The sequence below is a fragment of the Talpa europaea genome (genome assembly GCF_964194135.1).
Source record: "Talpa europaea genome assembly, chromosome: 14".
NCBI classification, from domain to species: domain Eukaryota; kingdom Metazoa; phylum Chordata; class Mammalia; order Eulipotyphla; family Talpidae; genus Talpa; species Talpa europaea.
In genome coordinates, this window is record NC_140082.1 from 52,631,412 (window position 1) to 52,657,386 (window position 25,975).

Genomic DNA, 25,975 nt, shown 5'->3' on the forward strand with positions numbered 1-25,975 from the left:
ATGCCAGGAACCCGCAGCCCCTCCAGCCCACTGGACCCGGCCGGCCTTATTTTCCTCAGTCCACCTACTTTGGGTTCCACCCAGCAACCTTGCTGTGATGCCCCCACCCGGCCCCCGGGCCCTCTCCTGCCACTGCTGGACCCACACATGCCCTTTGACGGTACTCGGCCCCTTTCTGTTTAATAGTGGGGTCCTAGGCTGGAGTGACTTGGTGTCCCCCGTTCTCACCAACATCTGGTGGGTCAGCCCTGCTGTCTCCCACGGCAAGGATGTGCTCCAGGAGGAGGCCAGCCATCTGGGAGTGAGCAGACAGGCAGGGAGTAGAGGGAGGTGGACGCTGCCTGGAGCTGGTCTCCAGGGTGGGTGGGGTGGCCTTGCCCCTGGTGAGTGAGATGGAGCAGGAGAGGGAGGCTGGGGTAGGGCAGGCCCAGTGGGAGGAGCGGGGAAGGGTGGGCAGTCAAGTGTGGGTAGCGGGCGGGGCCTGACCGTGTCATGGCAGGAGGAATTGAGTCGAGATGCAGACAGCAGCGGCACAGAGGGGCCCCGGGTGGAGTCTTCTTATTGTCTGCATCCTGCTCTGTTAGTCAATAAGGAACAGCTATGCTCGCACTGCAGGCAGGGTCTCAGCAACCCATCCTCAGTAGGCCACCTGTTGACCAGTAGGGGGAGGGTACACCCTACATGTTCTCCCCAGGGCTGTCCCCAAGATCTGCAGGCAGCTGGACCCTCCTGACAAGGGACAGCCCCAGAACTCCTGACTGGGAGCCCAGGATAGCACCTGCCCCCACTCTGCCCATATACACATCTCTCGCTTCCTTCCGCTGACCTCCTTCCCTGGCTAACTGGTGGCACCCTACAGTCTCATCCTGCCATGGTCAGCATTCACCCACTGGGGGCTTTGGGTGAGTAAGGACTGAGAGCCATGAGCCTTGTCTCTACTCTGAGGCATGACCAGCATCTCAAACTCAACCTCTGCTCTCCCCACCCAATCAGTCTCCCAGCTGAATTCTGCGCCCACTAGCCTAGCAGTCCCTTTCTCAAGCAGGCCCTGTTCTCTCCCTGGGTTGAGGTTCCAACCTCTCCTTGTTCACTCCCTGGGGGCCCCCTGCTTCTGCAGTCTGGGGTGCCTCAAGCACTTCTGAGGTCTTTCCCCACCTCAGCTGCACCTTGACTTGCAAGGTGATGAGTCTCATCCCAGCTCTGTGGCCCGAGTTCATTACTCCACGTCGCAGCCCCTGTCCCTCACAAGTCCCAGGTGTTGTGAGCACCCAGCACCCAGCCAACTACCCAGCACATGCCTGCTGGCAGCGGTCGGTACCTCACTGTCCCTGTTGCCTGTGAGCACCACCTCGTCCCACGCATTCCACCTCCTCCGATGGCTTCCACCCTTGTCAGGTTCTCTGCTTGTAGCTCTTGGTAATGTGAGACCAAGGGAAGTCTGGAGAGGTTGAGGAAATTTCTCGTTTCTGCCTCTCCACAGTCCACAGCCCATGGATGAGGGACTACTAGAAAATGCCCTGAACTGTCTCTGCTGAGTGATCAGTGATTAATGGCCCCAAGGTTGGAAATTATGCCCAGCCCTGGGCACAGGGTGGGTACTCACAGAACATGTTACGGGACAACGTGCACAAAATCGGGGCAGGACACAGATGCTCACACAAGCACGCACGCACCACACAGCAGGGGGCTGGGTGGTTACTCCCCAGGCAACAACGAGTTCAGATGATTTTTCTTCTTTGCATTTAACGTATCTCCTACATTTCTCTCAATGAACTTCCGTCATAAAAAAAAAGTTGGTAAGAATGAACCACGGCATTAGCAAGGCTCCGTTGTTCACTGTCCCTGGGACATGAACTTCAATGTGTAATGCCCTCTGCTCTACAGGGGCTGCTCCTTGGTTCCTGCTGATGATCCAGCAGCCCCTCGGGTGTGGAAAGGCATCCAAAGAACTCAGTTTGCTGCCCAGGACGTCTCACTCCACCCCAGCAGCCACCCTGTCAGCGCCATCACTCCCACGGGCACACCAACACCCGCCCCCCTCCTATGGCAGTGCAGGCCCCATCTTGTCGTTAAGTTTTTTTTCAATTTTATGTTTTAAAATCTAAGGTACAGCTAGACCGTAAGTGACATATTCCCTCTCAGCTAGTAACAAGCAAGGACAAAGATCAATCCAGAGAGCAGGCTCAATACCACCCAAGAAAAGCAGCTCCCAGGCACTAGGTGTCCATGCCTCAGGGCACCTGCAGTGACTCCACTCCTGGGATATATATGGTTTAGCTTGGGCAGATCACCTGAAAACTCCAGCACTACACCTCCCTGGGCCTGTGCAGGGCAGACCCTGCCTGTGAGTAGAACTGCAGCTGAGCAGCATGGACATAGGTCTCTTTCTCACCAGGCGATGCATGATTGACCTGCCTCAGGTCCTTCTCAAGCCCAAACACTCCCCTTGTGGCTTGGGCCCTGGGGAGTTAGGCACAGGCAGTGCCTGAGGGCTGCTGCCTCTCATCTCCCTTCTGCACTGGAACTCTGCCTGCTCTTCACAGGCCAGCTCACACATGGCTGTCGCCCACATCAGTGGGGCGCCCTGTGCCTCCAGCTGCCTCCGCCTCTCTCCATGGCATCCTCCCTTCTGGTCTCTCCAGCCAGGATGGGATTTCCTTAAAAACAATAAGGCCCTTTTTACCTAACAAAGTAACTTAAAATGGATGTAAGACTTAAAAGTAAGACCTAAAACTACAAAACTCTTAGGAGAAAACATAAGGCAAAAACTGCACATCTGGACATGGCATTGATTTCTTGGATATGACACCAAAGGAACAGGTAACAGAAGAAAAAAGAGACAAACATCATGAAAAACAAAAAATATTGTCCATAAAAAGACACTGTTGGCAGGGTAAAAAGTCAATGCAAAGAATGAAAGTATCGGGCCTCCCTGGTGGCGCAGCGGTTGAGCACTGGGTTGCGAAGCTGCCCGCAGCCTCTGCGGTGCCGGTTCGATCCCCCCGGCTGCTCCCCGGCCACCGGAGGAGGGTCCCACATGGCGCACAGACCTCTCCTGCCGCCCGCTGCTCCCCTCAGCAGTGTACTTTGGTCCTTCTGCCTGCTCTGCTCCCCGCTCTGTCTCTGGTGAATTCTCTCACCCTCCCGCGCTTCTGACTGTACCCAGTGCATGTATAAATAAAAAATAAATAAATAAATAAATAAATCTTAAAAAAAAAAAAAGAATGAAAGTATCAACAAGTCACATATCTGATAATGGATTAAGATCTAGAATACATAGAGAACTCCTAAAACTCAACAACAAAAAACCCAATCCAAACTTGGGCAAAGGACAGTTCTCCAAAGATGATAAACAAATGGCCAATAAGCAGATGAAAAGATGTTCAATATCATGAATCATTAGGGCAGTACAAATCAAAACCACAGTAAGACACCATCTCACATCTTTAAGGATGGCTACTATTAAAAAGGAAAAAACAATGAGCATTGGCGAGAATATGGAGAAACTACAACCCTTGTTGCATTGCTGATGGGAATGTAAAATGGGGCAGCTGCTATCGAAAACTGTCTGGCAGTTACTCAAAAAATTAAAAATTGATTAAAAATTAAAAATACGACCCAGCAATTCCACTTCTGGGTATATACCCAAAAGAATTGAAAGGAGGGTATGAAGGAGATATTTGTATACCACGTTCATAACAATATTATTGGTGATCGCTAAAACATGACAGTAACCCAAGTAACCTAACCCATCACAGACAAATGGAAAAGCAAAACGCGAAAGAGCCACGCATTGTTTAACAAAGGGGTATGTTCTGCGAAATGTGTCGGTAGGTGATTTTGTCATTGTGCAAATGTCTTAGGAGTGTAATTAACACAAACCTAGAGGGCGTAGCCTACCACACACAGAGGTTAGTCGTTGTCTATGTGGTCCACTGTGGCATGACTGTGTACACACGAAGGAATTTTACTCAGGAAGGACATTCTGACACAGGCCACAACATGGATGAACACTGACGACTTTATGCAAAGTGAAGAAAGCCAGTCACAAGAGACAAACAGTGTATGATTCCATTTATGCAAGGTACTTAGAACAGTCAAATTCACAGAGATAAAGAACGGTGGTTGTCAGGTTGTACAGGGGTGAAGTGTTCATTGGGAGTTGTTTATTGGGTAAAGAATTTCAGTCTGGTAAGGTGAAAAAAATGGAGATGGACGGTGGTGATGGTTGCACAAAATATGAACCAATTTAGCACACTTTGTGTTACATGTACCAGCATGAAAAAATAAAAACAAAACAACATCTGCAGGTCCACTACCAAGATAAAAGGGGTAGGTGGTAGGGGAGAAAAAGACAGGCTCATGGGAGCCTGGCTTTACCCACCAACAGAGGCAGCGGAAGGGCCCACACCATCATCCTGTGAATAGCCAGGTATCAAGTTTGTGTTTTGGGTGTGAATTGAGACCACTCAGCCTTTGATCCAAAGCTGCCATGTCAAGGAGGTGAGACTTTTGCTCTGGGAAGTATGTGTTCTACGAGCCCAAGGCCAAGGGCCAGCCTTCTGAAATAGGCAGTCAGGCAGCCTGGGGCTGGCCATGCAGTCCTTGCCCAGAGTCACCAGCAGTTATAGGGCACTCAGGAATGAGGGCAGACCACAGCCAAGGGGTGAAAGTGATGTCAGGCCAGGTCTGGGGGCTATATGCCATCCCTACAGGGTAGCCACAAACAGTCACATGGGAGGTAGGTCCCTCTGCTAGAGGCGCCCTCTTCTTTCATATCACCAGAACGAAACAAGTAGAAGATTCCATTTAGAATTCTCCCTGCAGCTCTGCAGGCTCAGCCACATTCTAGGGGACATGAATGCTCAGTGCACTGGAACTGGTGGCAGACGGATGGTGCATGGATGTAGGAGGGAGGCCTGTGGCAGAAGTCCAGGTCAAGGTCCAAATGGGACCTCAGGACAGTCCTATCTGTTCTAAAGCTTGGCTCCTACCAGTCTTAACTCTCTGAATATAGTCTGGTCTTACTGGACCTCCAAGTTAGCCCAACAGCAAAGGGCCAAGGGCTGAATGAGCACATTATCCCTGGCGCAGTAACTGCTCACGGGTCCCTAGGGCTCTCAACTAGGACTCCTCACAATAGCGCTGTTGGGCCTGGCTGGAGATTACCGAGGGATGGGCAAGGAAAAGAAAGGGAGAGAAACAGTGAAAAGACCCTATGGGGGAGAAGGAAAGAGGGAAGGGGGTGATGAGCCATGGTGTAACTCGGGGACTGAAGGTCAGAGTGACTGGACATAGAGGGGTATCAGTGGAGAGGAGGGGGCAGGGTTGATCAGGAGGAACCCAAGGGTGGGGGTGCACATATGCAGATCAGTGTGACTGTTTGCAGGACTGCATGCTGTGTATGCATTGGCCTAGGTGTGTGTCTGTATGTGCGGGGAGGAGTCAGGGACTGGCTGGCTGTGTCATCCCATAGTCACTTACTAGGCTGCAGCTTTCAGCTGGCATGTTGGGGGGGGGAGGGGCGGACAGGCTACTCCTGAAAGGAAGCAGACAAAGACTACAGAGTTTACACAGGTGGGGAGAGCAGGATCAGACCAAAGGCACACAGCGATGATGGGAGGCGCCCAGCTCCAGATGGGCAGGGGTTGGAGGTGGTGAGGGTAAAGTCTGCAGGTGGGCAGGGCTGGCTGCCCTATAAGTGACAGATGATCGTGAGCAGGTGTGGGGAAGTGGAACTGCTGGAGCAAAAGCCCTGAGGTGGGGATGTGCCTGGTCAGTCTGGGGGACAGGAAGGAGGCCATGTGGCTGGTTTTGAGTAAGGGGCAGGCAGTAGGGCAGTATAAGGGCTCTGACTGTTTCTCTGAGCAAGTCAGGAGTCCAGGAGTCAGCCAGGGTTTGAGTGAGGGGTGCAGTTGGTGCCCTATGTGTGAACGGATCCCTGAGTCAGCGGAGGCTCCCGCACACAGTCATCTAGGCGAGAAGGGAGCAGAGGGAGTGAGGGTGAGGAGAGGCAGAGGAAGTGCTGGTTCCTCTGGATGGCAGACAGCACTTAGCGGGACGGTGGTGGGGGGGCGGGTCAGGGTGCCACGGGTCTGGCCAGCAGGTTGGGAGTGGGGCTGTTCTTAGAAGGAACACTGAGAGGAAGTGGCAGCTGGGCTCAAACAGATGGGTGCACCAGCTGGAGCTCTTCAGCAGCCTAAGGAAATGGCTCCTTTGCCTGAGGCTCCTGACGAGCTCCATCCCACCCCTCATAGATAGGTTTCTCTGACTGTTGTGTGTTCCAGGGCGTGACCTCCAAACCCACAGCCCATTCAGGGACCACCTGGCTGGAAATGGCTCTGCTTTCTGCAGTTTAAACCCTGCAACTTCAGCATACTCACAGACCAAACCCTTCAAGACCCTCCCTGTCCCGTCCCCATCCCCACCTAGTCCCTGCTCACAACTTGGTAGGCCTGACCTTCCCTCATGTCACACTCACCCTTTCCCCAACACTAGCCTCTCAAGTCTATTCATATCCCGGACACTGGACTGGGTGACAGTTCTGGGCTGAAAAAGGGACATGGTGGAGGTGGATGGTGCTGCCACCTCTCCTGGGCCTTAGTATACTGTGATGCTCTGTGCTCTGGATGCCCACCACACCAGTCCCCCAACTTCTCCCTGAACAACTCCTCCCAGGTTCTCCCCAACAAGGGAACAGAGCCCAGAGTCAAGGTCAGAGAAGGTCCAGTTAAATCAGGATTTCCAAGGAGAGAAGATGGCTTATTAGCTTACCAGGAGAGGTCTGAACTTGGCAGGGTGGGGTTCCCTCATCACCAGGTCCCCCACTTCCTCAGAGGGAGAGGGTGAGGGAGAAGGAGGCAGAGACAAGCCAAGCCTTACTCTCCAGACTCCCTCCCCACTCCAAGGAGTCTGCTCCATGTTGAGCCCTGGGCCACCAGACAGGGGTGAGCTAGGATAGGGCCAGGTCAACATGCAGACCCTCCCATAGGGAGGTAGTTTGGTCTTCTTTAGGAGACAGACTGAACCTGCACTGAATGGATAGAGGCACTGGGAGGGGTCCAAGTAGAGGCCAGCTAGCCAGTTAGGCAAGGGATGGGGTTAGGAATCTAGAGCTGGGCGGGGGAGGAGGCAGCCCAGCAAGGCAGAGTGAGGGCACATACCCAGTGTACTAGAGGCCCCAGTCGTCAGGTACATGTCCATGGTCTGACACCAGGGCAGGAGCATGCCCTGCCCCAGTGTGGGGATCAGCAGTGTTCAAGGTCCTGGGTCAGGGTTGCCTGTCCCTCACCCCCAATAAGGCCAAGTCTCAGCTGTCCAGGGGCCTTAGACTCAGCATGTCTTACTTTCCACGCCCTCTTGCCAGCTTGTTCAGACACCCCCCACTAGCTAGCTCTACTTTGTACCCAGCAGATGGCTCCTCTGTGGTTCCCTGGAGAGGGTGCAGGGAGGAGGCCCAGTCGGGCATCTGTGACCTCAGGCCCTCCCTCACATGACACCTGGGTAGATCAGGCAAGGTCCCTGTCTCAGGTTCCAGTAGGCTTACATCTCAGGGTTTGTGGGGGCTGACAGAAGATGTACATTGGGGTACTCTGGTCCTACTATCTGGGGCATATGCCTCTGGGTGTCCTCTGTTGCTGGCCTCAGGTCTATCATGCTTGTGGGGCAGAAGGGGCTCTCTATACCTCCTGGGCCTGAACCCACCCCTCATTTCCATCTTCTGTCTCCCTGCCCTCTGGGTATCTAAAGCTGCTGCCCCTGCGTCAGCTTCCACCATGGCTCTATTTTAGAACCTGAAGGCCCGGAAAGGCTTCTGCCTGTGTTTGTCACTGATTATTGGTTTTCCTCCCTCTTAATAAGGAAACGTTTCCCACTGCCCTTTCACGCCTGGCACACTAGAATCCAGTGTTATGCCCAACATTTTGCATGCTCCCCCTGCGTGAGCGTCCTTCCCCTGTATGTCCATTCATTCATCTCCCCAGAGTCCCGCCTGGACCCGCAGGGGCTGTCGCGGTGGCGTGGCTCCTCTGTGGTCTCCGAGAAGCTCATGTCTTTTGCCTGCCTGGTTGTTCTGCCATTTTAACTTCTCTCCTTTTCAATTCCCTGCCTCTACCAAGCCAGAACAGGTGGCACCACCCCAAGATGGTGTGTTTCTCCAGGGCTCAACAGCCACTGAAACCTGTGCCCTAAATCAGCGCGTTATTATCAGCCTCTTGGCACACATCATCCAAATGTCTGATCAGACTCCAGCACCCTGCAGACACTTCATGGGGCTGTTTCCACGCGTGATCTTGGATGATTAGGGAGGCTTCAGGAAGAACCTGAGTCAGGGGTGGGGTGGGTCTATTCCAGGGAAGCAGAATATAGGGGGTCAGGGAGAGGGGCTTCTGACCCTACCGTGGCATGGCTGCACTTTCTGAGTGCACAGAGTGCTTCTGGGGCTACTGGAAGGCAGGGAAGAGGGGGCAGTATTGCCCCAGCCCCACCATCAGGGATGATCTGCTCCCGCCTGGGCAGCTGCCAGTCCTCACAGGCTCGTGTGCATCAGCCTCATAGCGCACCAGCACATTCTATGTAGGAACTAAGGTTTGAAGAAAGGGGCCTACTTCCTTACCTATTTTCTTACCCTCAGTTAGCAATAGACCATAGTGTAACCTGGTCACCTGTTCCGTTAATTACTCAAGGTTTTTCTTTAAGTTGATTACATATTTTTACTTACTCGGATATACTTTATGACTTCATGCCCCTACTTTTTTTTTTTTTAATTTTATTTATTTATTTATTTATTTGTGGGACCATCGCCAGAGGCTGGGGATCAAATCGGCGCTGCAGAGGCTGTGGGCAGCCTCGCAGCCCAGCACTCAACCACTGCGCCACCATGGGAGGCCCTTCACGCCCCCACTTTAAATGGAAAGCCAGAGACATTGACCGTAGACAGAAATAACCTAAAATATCAATGGGTGTAAAGCTAGACACTTCTGCTGCTAGCCAGGCCTGCTGCCCGGAGGAGGGGCCAGGCAAGGCTGCTTGCTGTTTGTTAAACAACGGGGATTAGTGGGAGCCAGAGGGTGTGACAGCCACACTGGCACCAAACTGGGATTTTCTCCTTGAAGGAAAGGATTGAGAGAAATAAAAAAGGATTACCTTCCTAAGAGGCGCAGTAGCACTGCTCACGGCCACGGATTCAAGCCACCTCATACAGGCTGGTCCATGTGAGGCCTTCAGTCCCCCTGAGGATGTAGAGGGGTGGCCCAGGGAAGTGGGGCCAGTGGCCCTCTCTGTTGGGATACCCCAGGTTGGAGACAGTAGGGCTGGGATGGAGGCTCCTGGGCTGTGGTGTCAGCACTGGATTCCTTGTTCACCCTCAGGCCATTTCTTGTCACCTTGTCACAAACTAGTGTTGGCTCTTGTTCAGTTCTACTGGTTCTTCGGTATGGTATCCTCTGTCACAAAAAGCCCAGCACAAGGAATGGGGGTACCTGCAGTCTAAGGCCCTTTGCTCTCAGATCCCTACGGGCAGTCAGTCAATCAATCATTAGGCCCTTTATCAAGGTCACTGTGCCCTGCTATGTACCTGCCCTGCTCTGGATATGGGGGGGTGGAGTAAGGGGGGGGGAAGGCAGGTAAAAAGCTGAGTATGTGCAGCAGGGAGCATGTATTCTGTTGGGAGATCATGAGCAAATAAGCCAGAGAGGCTGTTTCTGATAAAGAGCAGCCAGGTAGGAGAGACAAGAGCCTTGGAGTCAAGAATTGACTCAAAGCCTCAAGGCAGAGTCCAAGGAGGTGACACTGGAGGAGCAAGAATGAGGAGCTGCCTCCAGGCACTCAGAGCTGGGGGAGGGGGCAGGGTGGGGCAGGGGCATGGCTAGGAGGAGGTAACAGGAGACACCTGAGGGGTGGGGCCTGCACAGCAGGCTCAAAGTAGATCCTCCCCAAGTGTCCCTCCATTGACGGCTATCCTGGCACCCCCTCCCCAGGCCCAGAAGCAGAAAGCGCCCACCCTCAAGTCCTCCTTTCTCCAATGGAAGTGCTACTTCCATTGTGCGAGGGATAAATCAACCCTCCTCACTCAGGATCTTGCTTGGATCCACTCTGCCGTCCCTCTGGGATGAGATGTCGGACAGGTGGGTTCCCCTGGAAAGGCCAGCAAAGCAAGGCCAGGGAGTGAGGCTGAAGGCACATCTCCCTCACATCTTACAGCTCTTGGGGCTGGCCCACAACATGTGTGGCAGAATGTGGCTCAGCCCATCCCAAATGCTAACAGTTTTTGTTATAACAACACATGTGTTACGATTAAAAAGTGACATCTTCCTGAGGAGATGCCCCCCAGGCCCCGCCTGCCTTGATGCCAGTGACACTGGGGTCTGGGACACGCCACCCTCCCAGGAGCTGCCTCCCGGGGAAAGCCCTCTCCACAATTTTACCCCTTCCTTCCCACGAACCCCCCAGAACCCATATCCCAGTCTTCTTGTCTGCGTTTCCCATTCCCCATACCCAGAGCATCCTGCCTTCCTCCCTCCGGGATGAAATTATCTCCTTTGAGGCTGGTCATGAGTCTCCTTCCCTATGAGAGTCCCTGACCACTAGCACCAGGTAGCACCCATGGAGCCCTGGGATACTCAATCTAGACTTGTCACCCAGCCCTGTGTGACCTTGAGCCAACTGCCACATGCCACTGGGCAGTGGGACTGTATTTCACCAGGGATGCCCTCAGACCAGCCCCTCCTTGGGCTCTGAGTTGCTGACTTGTCTGTAAGTCCCTGTCCTGACCACACCCACCATGCCCTCCTCCCTACCCTAGTGTCACTTTGGCCTCCTGCTTGATGCTACCTTACCCTCCAATCTCTCTCTCCTATTTCCAGCTCACTTGCCTCTAAGCAGGCACTCTGTGCAAAATGCACAGGACAGATGGATGGCTAGATGGATGAACATGAAAAATAATGGGTACAGGGCACAACAGCTTCCCCAGCACTCCCTTTGGAGTTCTTTATCTCACACGACCATGCCTAGGGCCCTGATGTGGAGGGTCACACTGCAGTCTGCACCGGCCTCTCAGGCACAGGTGCTCTCTGCTGACTCACAGGTGACTTCTGGGACTCTGGGAGTCCTAGGCCTGTGTCACCCCTCCCCCAAATGTCCAGGGCTCCCGAGGTTCTCACTCATGCTCTCCACAATCACTCTTCAAATATGCATCTTGCCCACCCCTCCCCAATATGTAGGCTAACTCAGTGTGGCAAAATCTCCCCCCATCCCGCCCCCAGCTCCCAATTCATCCTTCCTCCTTCTCCCTCTCACTAAGTGGACACAGCCCTCCCGAGCCCTTCTCTTGACCATGTGTCCTCTCTCTCCCTCACACCACCCTGGGATCCCTCCTACCCCAGCCAGCTTGTGCCCTACCCAAAACACTATCACAATCTTTTCAAATCCTGTTTTAAAAAAAAGGAAGGCAGGAGAGGTGGGATGGGGTGTTGGGGGAAGAGTGTGGACTCTGTACCCCAGTGTACCTAAGTGCCCTGCTGTGGTCCTTAGGCTCTCCCCCATATCCCTTCATGCAGGGAAACCCCACACTTTCTTGCAAGTTGACCCCAGACTCTCTCCATAGGGCAGTCCCAGAATAAGGGTTTCCAGGCTGGCCTGGCTGAGGGCTCAGCCATGTCATCAGCCCCTTCTCCAGCCCAGCCACTTTCCTCTCCTGGTGCGATATAGATCCCTGCTTCATGATCCTTTCCAATAAAGAGGACCGCCTCTCCCCATGCTAATGTTACCAAAAAAAAAAAAAAAAAAAAAAAAAAAAAAACAACCAAAACTCAACCTTGCAGATTTCAGCACTGTTACAGATATTCCAACATGGTTACAGATCTTTTCAAATCCACTGATGACCAAAAGTTGCCCTCCAGTTTGGGATTGCTGGCTGGTTGGCACATTAAAAAGTGACTTAAAGTCACTGAGTCATAAGAAATGAGAAATATGTGCTTTCACATTTCATTTTAACCAGACAGAAAAACATGTATTCATTCGCCAATTTCTGGGGTGAGACTGGGACTTCCCTCCGGACACAGGTGCACTCACTGGAGCTGCTGTTGCTGCTCTTGCTTGAGCCACAGCAGACCCTGTTTGATGTCCAGGCAACTTTCTCTGCACGGGTGAGGTGGCAAAAGTAACTGAGACCAAATCCTAGGCTGTCACAGCTCCTTCTGTCCCCAGTCTGACAGCTGTCTGGTCCACACTAAACCTAACCGCAGCTTTCACTGAGGCTTTCCAAAGTATCCACTTAATTTCCATAGAAACCCTCCTTACATTCATATTTCATCAGTTTATATAATATTCAAGGATATAATCACAAAGGTGAGTACAACTGGCACACAAGGGTTTGGGACACAAACAACTGACTCAAAGGGGAGGGTGGCGAAGTGCATGCACAGGCCACCCGCCGTCCCAGAGCGTCTGGCCTGCCGTGGACATGGGACAGCACACCCTACTGTGAGAACAGAGCGCGTGCAGGTGATGGGGTAAGAAGGGTTTCTGAGCAGCAACATTTCTGAAAGGCGTGTAAATGACTTTGCATTTAATTTATCACAACAGCTTCTGCAAGCATATGAAAAAATAGCACATGCATATTTGAGCAGCACAGACTCAGGGCTTGGGGACACTCAGGGCTTGTGTGTGTGTCGGCGGGAGACACCAAGATCCATGGAGGGTTACCCATGAAAAGCAGCCTCTCTTTCTCTTTGCCTTGTCTTAGCCCCCTACCCTACCTGTTTTGGAGCCAGAGTGTACATGGATGGTTGACGAGCAGGGTGAGCGCACAGCGTCCCTCAGTAACACACAGGCCCTGACAAATGGCTCTGCCCCAGACAGGCAGCCGCTCAGCTCCAGGGCACTACTAAAGATGACCGGGGCCCTTCCTATGGCCTGTACCTCCTGTGGCGCGGGATGCCCTCAGCTGCCACGACCGACCAAATGAGATGTGATAGCATCCCTGGAGGAACACTGGCTCAGGAGGAAATCAGGCCAGAGATTTCCCTGGGCCAAGAGTAACTAAACAAATAGAAGCAGAGCGGCTCCCCATACTAGGGAAAGGAGAAAGTGATACACAGAGCAGAGGTGGGGTCTTCGCAAAGAGCTAGTGCCAGTGGTTGCCACCTGAGGAGAGCCTGGCGCCCCAGTTTCCATAGCAAAGGTAACTGCTGACTCTGTCAGGCTGCTGGGCTGGCTGGGCACTGATTTAACCATTCTGGGTTTCTGTTGCTGCGCAGTCTTATCTCCCTTGCCTCTGAGAATGGCATTCCTTAATCCTGTCCCCTCACGCTGCTACAACTAGGTGGGACCCTCTTTGTGGAGGTTCCTTCTCTATTTCTCTCACCTGGAAGGCTAGTAGCACTTCACATTCCTCCTCTTTTTCTTCTTTGCCCTTGCCCAGATCCTGCTTCCAGATCCTCCTAAACTCCCATGTATTCAAACTCAAGTCCAATAAATCCAGGCAGGGCTAGAGTATCTGCCTCAACAAGCCAGTGTGGCTCAAAGGGTCTGAGAAAGGGTCTGGACTGTGCATGCTATCAAGCACTGTGGGTCCTCCTAAGGCCGCTGCCTGGGGACACTGCACTGGGAAGCTGCTTCAGATCCCTGTAACTGCAACAGCTGGTTACACCCAGGAATCTCCAAGCCCATAGTAGCCTCCACTCTTGAGACTCTTCAGGAGGGCCCAAGAGGCAGATTCTTGGACATGGATTGGTCTGGGAGAGAGATGTGGAGTCTGAAGGAAATTAAAGCTGTCCCACATTGAGGGAGGGGAGCAGGACCTGCCAGGCATTTCCTGGAAAGCGGTTCGTGAGGGCCCATGGCAGTTCTTTGGTGAGATTATTATGAGCTGTGAGCAGAAAACACTGAAGCTGGCAGCCAGCAGGAAAGGGAATCTGGGGGTACTAGTGGCATCCATTGCATACTGCATATACCTTCCCTCTGCCCTTTGTCCTTTCTAACAGGTCAGGGTTGGGCCAAGCTGGCCTCAGGAGAACCCTCTGTCTAGAATCCAACCATTGAACCTCCCCCCTCTCACATCCAGCCTCCCCAGTTTAGCCCAGCCACACCCTGTCTCCCATCAGGATTGCCACAGTGATTGCTTAGGCCTGTGTTTCTCCCAGCCCCTGCACTCTGTGCTCCACTCAGTGGCAGGGGGATCCTGAATATGAGGCAGAATGTCTCTCTTGTGCTCAAGTTTCTGCTTGCCATCACAGTTTGGAGCCAGAGTCCAAGTCCTTCCAGGGCTCCAGAGCTCTGTCACATGCCCCATGCTCCTTCCTCTCTCCTGCTTTGCTGACCCTCCTGCACAAGTCAGACGCTCTCGACTCTGGGCCTTTGCACTGGCAAATCGATCCATCTGGAACATTCTTTGTCATTAGGCATTCCAGCCTTCCCTCCCAAGGCTCAGATGTTCCTCTCTGGAAGTCCTCCCTGCCCATCTAACTTATAATTTGCAATTGAAAACGATCCCCCAAATATCTTACCCCACAGCACTATTGCTTTCTACCACATCGCAAAACTTGTTTGTTGTTTTTACTGCCTCCCATCATGCTCCCCAGGGCAGGATCTGTTTGTCCCCGTGTGTCCTCCCCTAGAAATACCTGGCAGGAAGCAGGTGCTGACAAATCTATCTCAGCAACTTGTACTGGCTGAGGGAGATGCTGCCAGGGAGGGCTAGCTGGGGACTTCTGGAAAGTCTTCCAGACTGATCTTTGGCATCCCCCAATGGACACAGCAGAGGTGTGGCTGCTTTCCCCCTGGTCTTGGCTGACCTCACCCATTCCCCTCAGCCTTGCCTCTGAGCCTCTGCCCCAGGATGCCCCTTCCTCTGGTAAGCCCTTCTGGGCTGGACTTGTATTGTCAGAAATGAAAGTGTCTTCACACCCACCCTGAAGCCCTACAGCCCAGCTCACAAGCCCTCACCCTCAGTCTCCCTGCTCACCCTCGCCTTCCTGGGCTAGCAATGGGGCATTTCCCAACATTCTGGCCTACCTGGAGCCTAGGGCTGCAGCCCACCCTCTGCCCCAGTGCCTACCATCCTTCAACCTGCCTGAGGAGAGCCCCAGAACACCCAGATACAAGACTAACACACCCCTGACTGAGGCCAACAGGGGTCTAGGCCAGCCTGGAACTCGAAGAGTAGAGCAGTGGGCACAGCGTGGCTAAGGGCTTCCTGAAGGGGGTGGGTGGTGTTGGGGGCAGTAGAGTAGCCCAGTTGGTGCTCCTGAAATCTCCCCACCATGGGGTAGGGCTGGGGATGTGCGTGTATGTGTGGTGTTATCATAGAGGAAATCGATGCTTGGCACCGGCCCAGTGTTTAAGGGAAATGAATAGATTTTGGCCGAGGACAAAGAGAGTTTGATTAATCAGAAATTGGATAATGGAGGCAACACTCTAATTATTTTTCTTCCCAGCATTTTATCGAGAAATATGTTTGCACAGCATATCAGAAGTAACACAGCGGGGGGAAGGGGGTGATCATGCTGGAAGAAAGCCCAGCTCAGGGACAGGGCCACCACACCCATACTCGCCTAAGGGGCTGGATGGCAGGCCAGCTGGGATCCTGGTGGTCACTCCATGGGGCCATAGGAAGCAAGAGGGGACAGGTAGTGCAGGCCAGAGGCCACACAAGCTGGGGCAGCTAGGTAAGAGGATATGCTCTGCAGGAGTTGGGGGGGGGGGCGGGGGAGAGGTTAAGCCATCAGTCACCATCAGAGACAGGTATCTCATGTGGAGACTGTTAATTTCCTGGCCCGGCCACCTCTAGGTGACCCTGTCTGGCCCACAGTTCACTGGCACTGTGGCTGGAAGAGTGGGGGTAGGGGCACTACCAGCTCAACCAGAGCTTGCTGGAGTCAGGGTGAAAGCTGTACATGTCAGGTCCCCCAATGCTCAGGCAAGAAGGGTCTTCAGGGGTCCTCTTGGCTTGAAGAGTTTTCCCCCCATCTTTATCCGAGGTGAGCCATTGCATGGCTTAGGTCAGATAGGCCATGGACCCCTGAAAGACACAGAGCCTGGCCAGGGCTTACACACTATGCCTCCCTTCATCACTCTCCTGCCCTGTTCTCACTCCTAAACATCTACAGCCCAAACAGTACAGTTTAGCATGTTTCTGTGGTCATCGGGTCTCCCAATTCTAGGCAGATTTCTTGGAGCTCTAAGTTGGAGCAGAGCTTAGCATGAGGCTTCAGCCTTGCTGAGTGGTTGAGTCTGCGTCTCTCTGATTCACTCGCTCTATCATTCACTCATTCATTCCAGTGTAAACAGAGAGGCTACCATGAAACATTCAACCGTGACTTGTGTTAGCCATTAGACTTGGGATGGCAGCTGAGGAAGCACTGAAGAGGGAGTAGGAGTCCAGGAAGAAGCAGCGTATAAGTACAGATGAAAGATGAGCTGAAGCTACAAGGAAAGAGTGAGGCATGGTAGGTGGGGTTGGCCACAACTGGCAAGCATATCTAAATCCCGCATCCTGTTTCCACAGCAGATATCACTAATCAACCTTGGCCACTTTTCTTCTGAGCCACAACTTCTCAACACAGTGTGCATGGGATGTTCACTCCAGTTAGTATAAGAAATGAAAACTGGGCCTCCCTGGTGGTGCAGTGGTTGAGCGCTGGGTGCGAAGCTGCCCACAGCCTCTGCAGCACTGGTTTGAACCCTGGCCACGGGCGAGGGTCCCACATGGCACGCAGACCTCTCCTGCCGCCCGCTGCTCCCCTCAGCAGTGTACTTTGGTCCTTCTGCCTGCTCTGCTCCCCGCTCTGGCTCTGGTGAATTCTCTCACCCTCCCGTGCTTCTGACTGTACCCAGTGCTTGTATAAATAAATAAATATTAAAAAAAAAAAAAAGAAATGAAAACTGCCTGCACCCTGATCCAGCCCAGGGTTTCCCATGTAGAAAACTCCAAGGCCCAGAGAATGAAGAGGCTTCACCAGGGTTTCTATTACAGGCAGAGCAAGGACTAGAATCCAGGTCTTCTAACTTCCTGTTCAATGTTCTTTCCTCTACACTGAGCTGCCCTGATGAGCTAATCTCCGGGAACAGGGGCCACTCAGTTGTCACATGGCCACTGTGGGTACTATTTCCTTTATTGCCACTAGAACCTCATCTTGCCCTCATATGTCAGAGCTATGTGAATCCTCTGCATCTGATCTAGGCCTCACTGAATCACACCATGTCACTGAGGGGCCAGGTGTCAACCTGAGGTTCCAATTCCCGGAGGCAGGGACCTGCGTCTGTGAGGACAGCAGAGAAGATGGGCAGCCCATCTGAATGGATGACGAATGAATGGATGACGGTTCTGCTTGACGGATGCTCAGTCAGTGGTGTCCACCATGCATGGGTGGTTTGTGTCTGGCAGTCAATCTAAGGCCTGAGACACATCACTTGAGACCCAAAGGCACATCCTCCCAGGAGCAGCACCTCTCCAATATGAAGGCTACAGCCAGCAGGAAGCCCAGAGCACCCGCATGGAAGTGGCTCAATACATTATGGTGGGACGTATGCTTCACAGTCATTTCCCGAGTTGCTACTGTGGGCCAGGCTGGGCTCTGGGGACTGGATTCTCGGCTGTGAACAGTGGATGAAGGTCTTGACCTCATAGAGCTTATGTTCAGATCCAGGAGGGAGATGGTGAGCAAACAAAATAAATAAAAGAAGTAGGTTATACTATAATAGGTGCTAAGGGGAAAACAGAGGCAAGGAGGCTACAGGAAACGTGTGGGTGGGAACACAGGTGCTATTCTAGAGAGAGGGCCCAGACAGGCCTCGCCTGAAATGAAAATATAGAACTAGAAGGTCTGAAGACCCTTTGCCAGGACAAGGATATATGTGGGCCCCATGTGGGAACCGTTGGTGAGAAGAGTAGTAGTGAGTGAAGATCAGTCCTGTCCCTCCAGAGAAAAGGACAAGGCCTTGCTGCAGTTCACCAACCCTGCCAGAACAGGGCCAGCACCTAAGAACTGACAACAGCTACCACTCAATCAGCCTCCAGCAAGGCAGGCCCAGGCAGCCTTCTGGTGCACCCTTCCCAGTGACTACCCAAGCAGACGGTGATCACCCAGGCTACCCTACCTACTGAGAACAAAGTCCTGAGGGATCCTGAATGCCCTCCCTGTAGCTAGCAAGTCCCTCGGGAGAGCCACCCCCATCTCCTCAGGTCTCAGTCTCCTCAACCGTAAAATGGAGGTAGAGATTGCATTTGTCCTCCTGCAAATGCCTTATCTGGGCTCTGGAGGTAATGTAAATGTCAAGTCCATTCTCCTCCACTCCAACCCCATGTCCCTGATCTCCACAATTCACAGGGGCAGGCATCACTGAAGGGGTCAGGGTTCAGGCCCAGCCCCATGGCCAGCTCCCGCTCCACACAGGGAACTGTACCCCCAGCTCCCTATCCCAAGGGCAGGGGCCAGGGCTGTGCAGGGGGGCAGCCTTCTGAAGGTTTGCACTGACCAGAGCCTGTGGTCATGACCCCAGGCATGGCGGGTGTGGACAAGCCCTCCGGGATGGGTGTGTTTCTGGTGAGAGGCTGCTAGAAGGAAGGCTGGGTTTGACACTGTAAGGCCCCTCCCTGCACCACGGCTTTTAACAGTCTCACTTCTTAGCACTTTTTGATGGATTCTCCAGGGACATCTCTAAAGAGAGTTATACCTTAATTTAGAAGCAAATAACTCAAAACTCTGTGATGTAGCAGGTTTCTTTGGAAAAGAGACGAATTCAAGGAAGCCATTGTGTGTGAAGCCGCCCGCCTCGCTCACCCAGGGCTTGCCAAGAGGAGTGCTCAGCCCTTAACCCTGGAGCTGTGCTCCTGCCAAGAGGCCTGAGGCCTGCGGGGGGTCAAGGCATACAGGGGGGGATAGAAGCAACACTCACAGGAAGCCTGGGTGAGGGCCACAGGCGGGCTCTGAATGGTCCGAGGTGCCAAACACAGACCACCTGCCAAAGAGAAGGGAATGGTGGGGAGATTGTACTGTCTTCACGGCCTGCTTCCCAAGTGTGGCCACCGGCAGCCACATAGAGCCCCATGCCTGGCTGAATGCTCTGCTGTTGGCCTTGAAATGTTTAATAATTTTATTTATTTATTTATTTATTTAAAGATTTAATTATTTATACAAGAACCGAGGTACAGGCCAGATGTGCGGGAGGGTGAGAGGATTCACCAGAGACAGAACAGGGAACAGAACAGGCAGACTGACGAAATACACTGCTGAGGGGAGCAGCGGGCACAACAGGAGAGGTCTGCAGCGCCATGTGGGACCCTTGCCGGCCGGCTGGGATTGAACCGGGCACTGCAGAGGCTGTGGACAGCTTCACAGCGTGGCATTCAACCACCTGCGCCACCAGGGGAGGTCCTGTTTAATAATTTTAAAGAAGAGGCCCCACAAATTATGTCGCTGCTCCTGCCCATGTTGCTTAATCCCCATGGACCCCCCCACCCCCGCCCACTGTAGTGGCCCACTGTCCTGGGGGTACCCTCTTCTGCAGCCCCAGGTCACTATCACAACTCTGCTCTCATCTCACTTGCTTGTCAGTCCTCCATCTCTTTTTTGGGTGCTTCTTCTCAGATCACATTCTGAGTCATCCAGGCCCCAAGGCTCAGTCCAATTGCATCTGGTCCCACAAACCTGGTGCTGAGGACTCCAGGTTTCTGCCTCCAGTCTTGCTCTCCCCTCTGACTGCCACATGTGCCTGTATCTACCAAAGTCTAACCCAACTCCAATTCCCTACCTCACGAATCAGTCTTTCTATATATTCCTCCCCAGCCATCCTTTCAGAGCTGTCCTCCCTCTTCTCCATCCAGCAGCTACAACTGCTCCTCTTTAAAATAAATCCCCAATTCAACTGCTTTTCACTACCTCTACTGTCCTGCCCAGTTATGCCAGCAGCCTCCTTGCCCCAAATGTTGCGATGGTCTCCAGTGGCCTTCCGGTCTAGCCCCCAGGACCGTCAGTCAGACAGATCTTTTGTAAGTGCAACTGGCTCAAGTCTCTCCTCTGCTCCAAATCTGCCAAGGTTTTCCCACCTCGGTAAGGTCTGTGGAGACCCACTTAACCTGCTCCTGCAACCCCCACCTCCCACCCATTAGGCTCCCACCCCTGATCTTCTGTTGTGACCTCAAAGCAGATAAACTGTGTTGGCCTCAGTGCCTTTGCACCTGCAACTCCCCTCCTGGTATTCTTCCCTGTCAGAAACAACTCACCCACTGTTTCTCTATGGCACTGTGCCATCAACCCCTCCACAGAGAGATGCCCCCCTTTCTGTTTTAGTTTTCTCCTATCCTACCTGGCATGCATTTACAAATGTGCTGTGTTCGTCTCTTCCGATCTGATGTGAGAGCTGAGAGTGTATGCCATGTCTGTCCTGCTCTTTGCCTTGTCTGTGAACCTGACAGCACTTACCAGTCAGCAGGCACTGATGAATATTAGCTGACTGACTAAATGAATGAGTGAATGAGCCTTGTAAGGTTCTGCTTCCTTGGGCCCATGTACATGGAAAGCTGATGTCTCCTCCCATGTGGTGCAGGATCCATGCATTGGTCCTGTCAGTTCACTCCCATGAAGCCCCACCCCAGGCAGTATGGATGTTCAGAAGGGGTCAAACTTGTGGAGAGAACCTGGGCAAGAACTGGTGCTCTGTTTATAAATGAGAAAGAAGCTTAGATACAATGAGACAGGGTCAGGGCCTGATCCAGGTCTTCTTCTCTCCCTGCGCCATGGACCCTTCCATGCCTCTCCCCAGTCTGCATAAGCTGCATTGGGGTCAGTGCCCTGGGCACCAGACTGGAGTAGATCCTTGTCATATGCCTTAATATCTCTTGTCTATTTCCTTTTGCCCTCCTCCTTCCTGCCAAGTAGAGCTACAGGCCTGCCACTAGAGGCTCAGTTACCCAGGTTTCCTTCCTGGGGTTTGTGGGAGAGCAGTGTGCTAATCTGCCTATTCCAGAGTTCCTGGTAGCCTAGTTGTGGTCAGCAGCAGTGAAAATGCCCTACAGCGTTTATCGTTTTAGTTTTTCTGAGGGCTACAGTACAGGGCTATCTTGTCCTCACCTCCAGGAAAAGAAGGTGTGTCACACACTGTCATTGCATTTACACATGAGACAACCACAGGGCTAGGGCAAGGTCAGATGACTAAGGCCAGACCCCAAGTCTGAGGCCAGACTCCTCCCAGCCATTCATCTCTCTATCCTATCCGCTTCTCAGCAAGGGTCTGGGCAGCTTTGTCAAGTCCATCTGGTTACCCAGAAGTTCCTGAAATCACCCTTGAAGCTCCTGAGATCCAGACCTAGACACTTTTCCTCCTGGGACTCTAGGAAACAGAAAAGCTGAGAAGCTAGGGACAGAGGGAGGAATTCATTCCCTGAGTCCCAAACCTAGAGTCCCACATCAGGCAACAGGCACAAGAGTGCGGCGCAGACTGCACGCTCTGCGGGCAGGCAGAAGGTTCTGCTTTCCTTGCAGCAAACTGGGCCTCAGCCAAAAGCTAAAAGTGGGTATGTGTTTGGGGACGGGATGGGGAGGGGGCAGGCCACACAGATGAGTAACAAACAGCCTCTCAGAGACAGAGTAAAAACATCCCTGAGCAAGCTAGCGAGCAGATCTAGGGCAGAAGGTGACTGGGAGGCCTTCCTGGGGGAGGGATTGTGTCTTCTTCACCTCCAGTCTCAGAAAATCAATGTCTGTTAGAGGAACACACGAGAAGAGTTTTAAACCAAATGTTGTGTCTCATCGTCTCCAAAGTATGGGAAATGCTTAAGGCACACCACTTCATTCTAGCATGGCCCGACCCTCCCATGCCATCTGCCCCTCTACAGCACTGCCTGAAAGTATCCACATCCCAGAGGGACAGACTCACTAGCTAGACTGTCCAAAATAGGCAGGTCCATCCTGGCTAGGAAGGGGGCTGGCTGGTTACTTAGCACCTGGCCCTGCCCAACGGCAGTCCAAGTCTGCGAGAAGCCCCCCCTGGTCTTTCAAACTCTTCCCAGGTCCACCCCAGCTCCTGGGTCACAGGTGTCTGCTATGGGGTGGTTACTTTCGCTCAGCTTCCTCAGCAACCCGCCTCCCACACCCCCATATACCTCTCCCACCATACCTCTTGCACCTTCCTTTCCTGTGCTCCTGCCAGACACAAACTCCCAAGTGCACTCTCTGTGCATAGGTCCATTTTCTCCCCTTTGCTTGCAGTGCCCACCCAAACCGCACCTGAGTCCTTCGAGCTCCAGCTGAAATGTCACTTTGCCCAAGAGGCCCATTTAACCCCAGCCCAGGTCACCTCTGCAGCATCCCTGCCCAGGTCCCTAAATCCACACTCAGGGTTGGGTTATCTGAGCAGAGACATTTCTCCCTTGTGGAGTGGTGAGTCAGTGGGTGAGGGCAGGCTCAGTTCACCTCTTCCACCCCAGCGCCAGGCCCTGGGGGAGCAAACACTCAGTAAATATTTGCTTAATCGAATTTGGCCAAGGAGCCTACTCCAGACCAAGCCGAAGGCAGCGGGACTCAGTCCCCAAGGCAGGGAAATCACTTGGGCAGAAAGGAGCCTGTCAGGGGCTGGGCGGCTTCCCGCAGCCGGCAGACCTCGCCTAGGAGGCGGGTCGCTCCACCCCGAGACACCGACTCCAGGGAACCCTGGTCTCAGCACCGCCTTCCCATCCTCTCCTCCCTTGTAACAGAGAACCCTAATTCTTGGCCTAGGCGGATTCCTGCCATCACCACCCAGAGAGGCTCAGCACCGCCCTGAAGGCAGAGCCCCCTCCGATCTCCTGCAGGATACCGAGCCCCAGCCCCGAGGCCCTCACACCCCTCCCCCAAGACACCCCCACCGCCTTTTAAGGGAAAAAACATTGAGCCGGCAAAATATCTCAATCGCAGCGGGTCGATACTCATCTCTCGCTCTAAACGCCTCCCGGGAACCTGGTCGCCGCAAGAGCAATGACCGAAAACTGAGTCGTCGGCGCCCGGACGCAGGCCTGCGGCGCCCGGTGCTCCCTCCAGCCCAGGCCACACGCCGGCGATCCCGCAGCCGGGGGGCGCCTCCCGCCAGCCTCGCCCGGAGGCGGACCCCACCTCAGCCACGCTCCGCAGGTCGCCCGCCGGGCCGAGCTCCGCACCAGCGGCTGCTGGGGGCGCCGGCGGCCGGCGCGGCATCCCTGACGGTCTCTGCCCACCCTCGCGGGCCGGCAGCCGCCACCTCCCCGCGGCTCCTCGGCCGGGCGGCGCCCCCTCCCCGCACCCACCTGGCCCGCGGCCGCCCCTGCCCACCTTGCGGGCATCCCCGCCCTCGCGGGCATCCCCGTAGCTGCACCCCGGCGACCCCGGCCGAGGCGGATCCCCGGCACAAAGGCCCGGGTGGGGGTGGGGTGGGCGCCCGGGTCCCCCGCCCGGACCCCCGCGGCTCGGCCGCCCGCCCGGGCGCAGGTCGCTCACTCACCTCCGGGTCGCCGCGCGGTGCATCGGCCGAGCCGCTCCGGGCGGGGCGGGGCGGGGCGGCGAGCGCGGGGCCGCGGCGCCCTGGTTCCGCACGACGCGGGCGGCGGCGCCCGCGCGGGGACGTGACCGGACCGCGGGCGGCGCACACGCTCCGGCCCGCCTGACTCCCTCCGCCCGCCCTCCCGCGCAGCCCGCCGCCCGCCCGCGGGTCCGCCCGCCCCGCGCCGCGCCGCGCCGCGCCGCCGCCGCCGGCAGGAGGCGGAGCCGCGAGCGCAGCGCGTTGCCAGGCCAACCGCGGGCGGGGGGCGGGGGAGGGGGTGGCCGCGGGCCCGCCGGGCACCACGCGCCGGGCGCCGCCGCCCCGCCACGAGCGCCGGCTCGCCGTTGGTTGGGCCAGGGCGGCTGACGGACGCGGGCGCGGCCCAATGGCGATGGGCGGGGGCGGGGCCGCGGCTCCCCGCGCGCGCCGCACACTCGCACGCGCCCGCCGCGCAGACCGCCCGGGCCCCCGGCCGCGCCGAGGCCCGCGCGCCCACCCGGCCGGACCCCCTGATGGCCGGCGCCGAGGTGTGGCCTGACCGCAGCGGATGTGCCGGCGCGCTCCGCCGCTCGTGCGCTCGTGCTGGGATTCGAACCCAGCGCAGCTCTTTGAGAGCTGCGCGACCTTGGGCAACCGACTTCTCTGAGCTTTTCTGTTTTGCAAAAGTGGGGCTAGTGGCACCACCTTTCCTGGATTGTCGCGACAGTTGCCGGTCGGTGAAAGGGTATGCCGAATCCTAAAGGTTTGCGCTGGTGAGGTTTGTGCAGAGATGGGAGGGGACATTAGTCATCATTGCGGCTCCAGGGCCCAGCGTGTCGGGGCTCCTTAGGGTACTTGGCAATCCCAGTCAAGGAAAGGAGAGGACAGAGAGGGACCAAGGAGCCGTCCCCCATACTAGACAAAGGTGTGGGAGCCAGCTAAGTTGGGATCTTTGAGAAGCTTTCCAAAATGCACCCGAGGGAGTCTGCAAAATTTTGCTTTCAATTTCAGGAGGCCTCAGAGTCAGGAACCCTTCACTCCTGTGCGTGAAGGACAGACCAGAGGGCCAACAGCTCTCTCTTTCATTACTGAAACCTGAACCTTTGAGCCTCCTGGCGCATCCCAAGTAAAATCCAGATGCTTCCAACCAACACCTTACTGGTGGAATAATAAGGATCACCTCCGCTGTTACCTCCGCTGAGCAGAAACACCACAGGAGATTGGTGGGATGGTGGCCCCTGCAAAGGTCTGTGATCCAAAGGCAGAGGTAGTCAGGCCCTGCCAGCTGGACACTGGCATCTCAACATCATTTCATAACCTCTCCAGCAACGTTTCCTCCGCTGTGAAATGAAGACCATGTATATACTGCATACTCCAGGATCCTGGGCCACCTGTGAAGATGTAGCCTTAACTCTCAGAGATAGGACAGATACTGGTTATGAGCATCCTGAACGTAAGGGAAGCAGGTGCCACTAGCCCGACCATGTACCATGATTTGGCCTGGTGCTTGCTGGAGCTGGCCAATGAGAACTAGAGGAATCAGGCTCATATTTGAGGGCCTTCTCTCTGTACATGTCCCACACACCACCATACTGAGTCAGGCTGGGCTTCTGCCTGGATGCCCACATAGAGACCAATGGCTCTCTATGAAGGTGATGGACAGGAAGGTGATGGACAGGCCCTGCTTTGGGTGACTCAGAAGTCAGGGGGTTGGAGTGAAGGCCTAGCTTTGCCCCATCACCCCATACCCTCAGGTGAGGTATTTCATCTAGCTGCATGTCAGTTTCCTCTTCTGTCAAAAGGGGACACAAACTGTCCCTAAAGGGTGATTCTGAGGTTATCTTGCATAGGAAATGCATACTGGCACATGTTCAGAAATGGAAGAGGGCAGTTTATGCTATGGGATCAAGGGTCAGAACAGAGCTGTTTGTGGGGGCAAACCTAGAGGCAAGTGTAGAATGACCCCCTCCAGCAGAGTGCAGGTGTGAGGTCAGAGGCTATGCAAGGAAGAACCCAAGGGGGTTCACTGCTGCCTCCTGACCTTGGTGGCCACCACCAAGTGAGAGGTCACCTGGTGTCAACCAGTGATTGCAGCCCTTCCATTTGCTACTGGGCACACAGTTCTTATTTCTCTTTTTAGTGTTTTTTTTTTATTTTTTTCATAGAAGAACTGAGGTGCAGGCCAGAGTTGCAGGGGGGTGAGAAGATCCACTCGAAACAGAGTGAGGAGCACAACAGATCTACTGAAATACACTGCTTAGGGGAGTAGTGGGCAAGACAATAGAGATCTGCTGCACTATATGTGGGCCAGCTCCCTGACTGGGGATCAAACCAGGCCACAGAAGTGACAGCGCTGAGATTCAACCCCTAGGCTACCAGGGAGGTCCTGGACACGCAGTTCTAGGCAGAGTTCTGGGATTTTTTTTTTTTTAAAGATTTATTTATTTATTTATGCATACAAGAGCTGGGGTACAGGCCAGAGATATGGGGGGGGGGTGAGAGATTCCAC

General features: G+C 54.4%; 1 protein-coding gene across 1 annotated transcript in view; it reads left to right on the plus strand.

The window, feature by feature from the left end:
- The window catches only part of RSPH14 (radial spoke head 14 homolog), a gene marked incomplete at its 3' end in the record, with an annotated part of 76,911 nt that overhangs the window by 42,065 nt on the left and 8,871 nt on the right, over positions 1–25,975 (plus strand). The window lies entirely within an intron of this gene.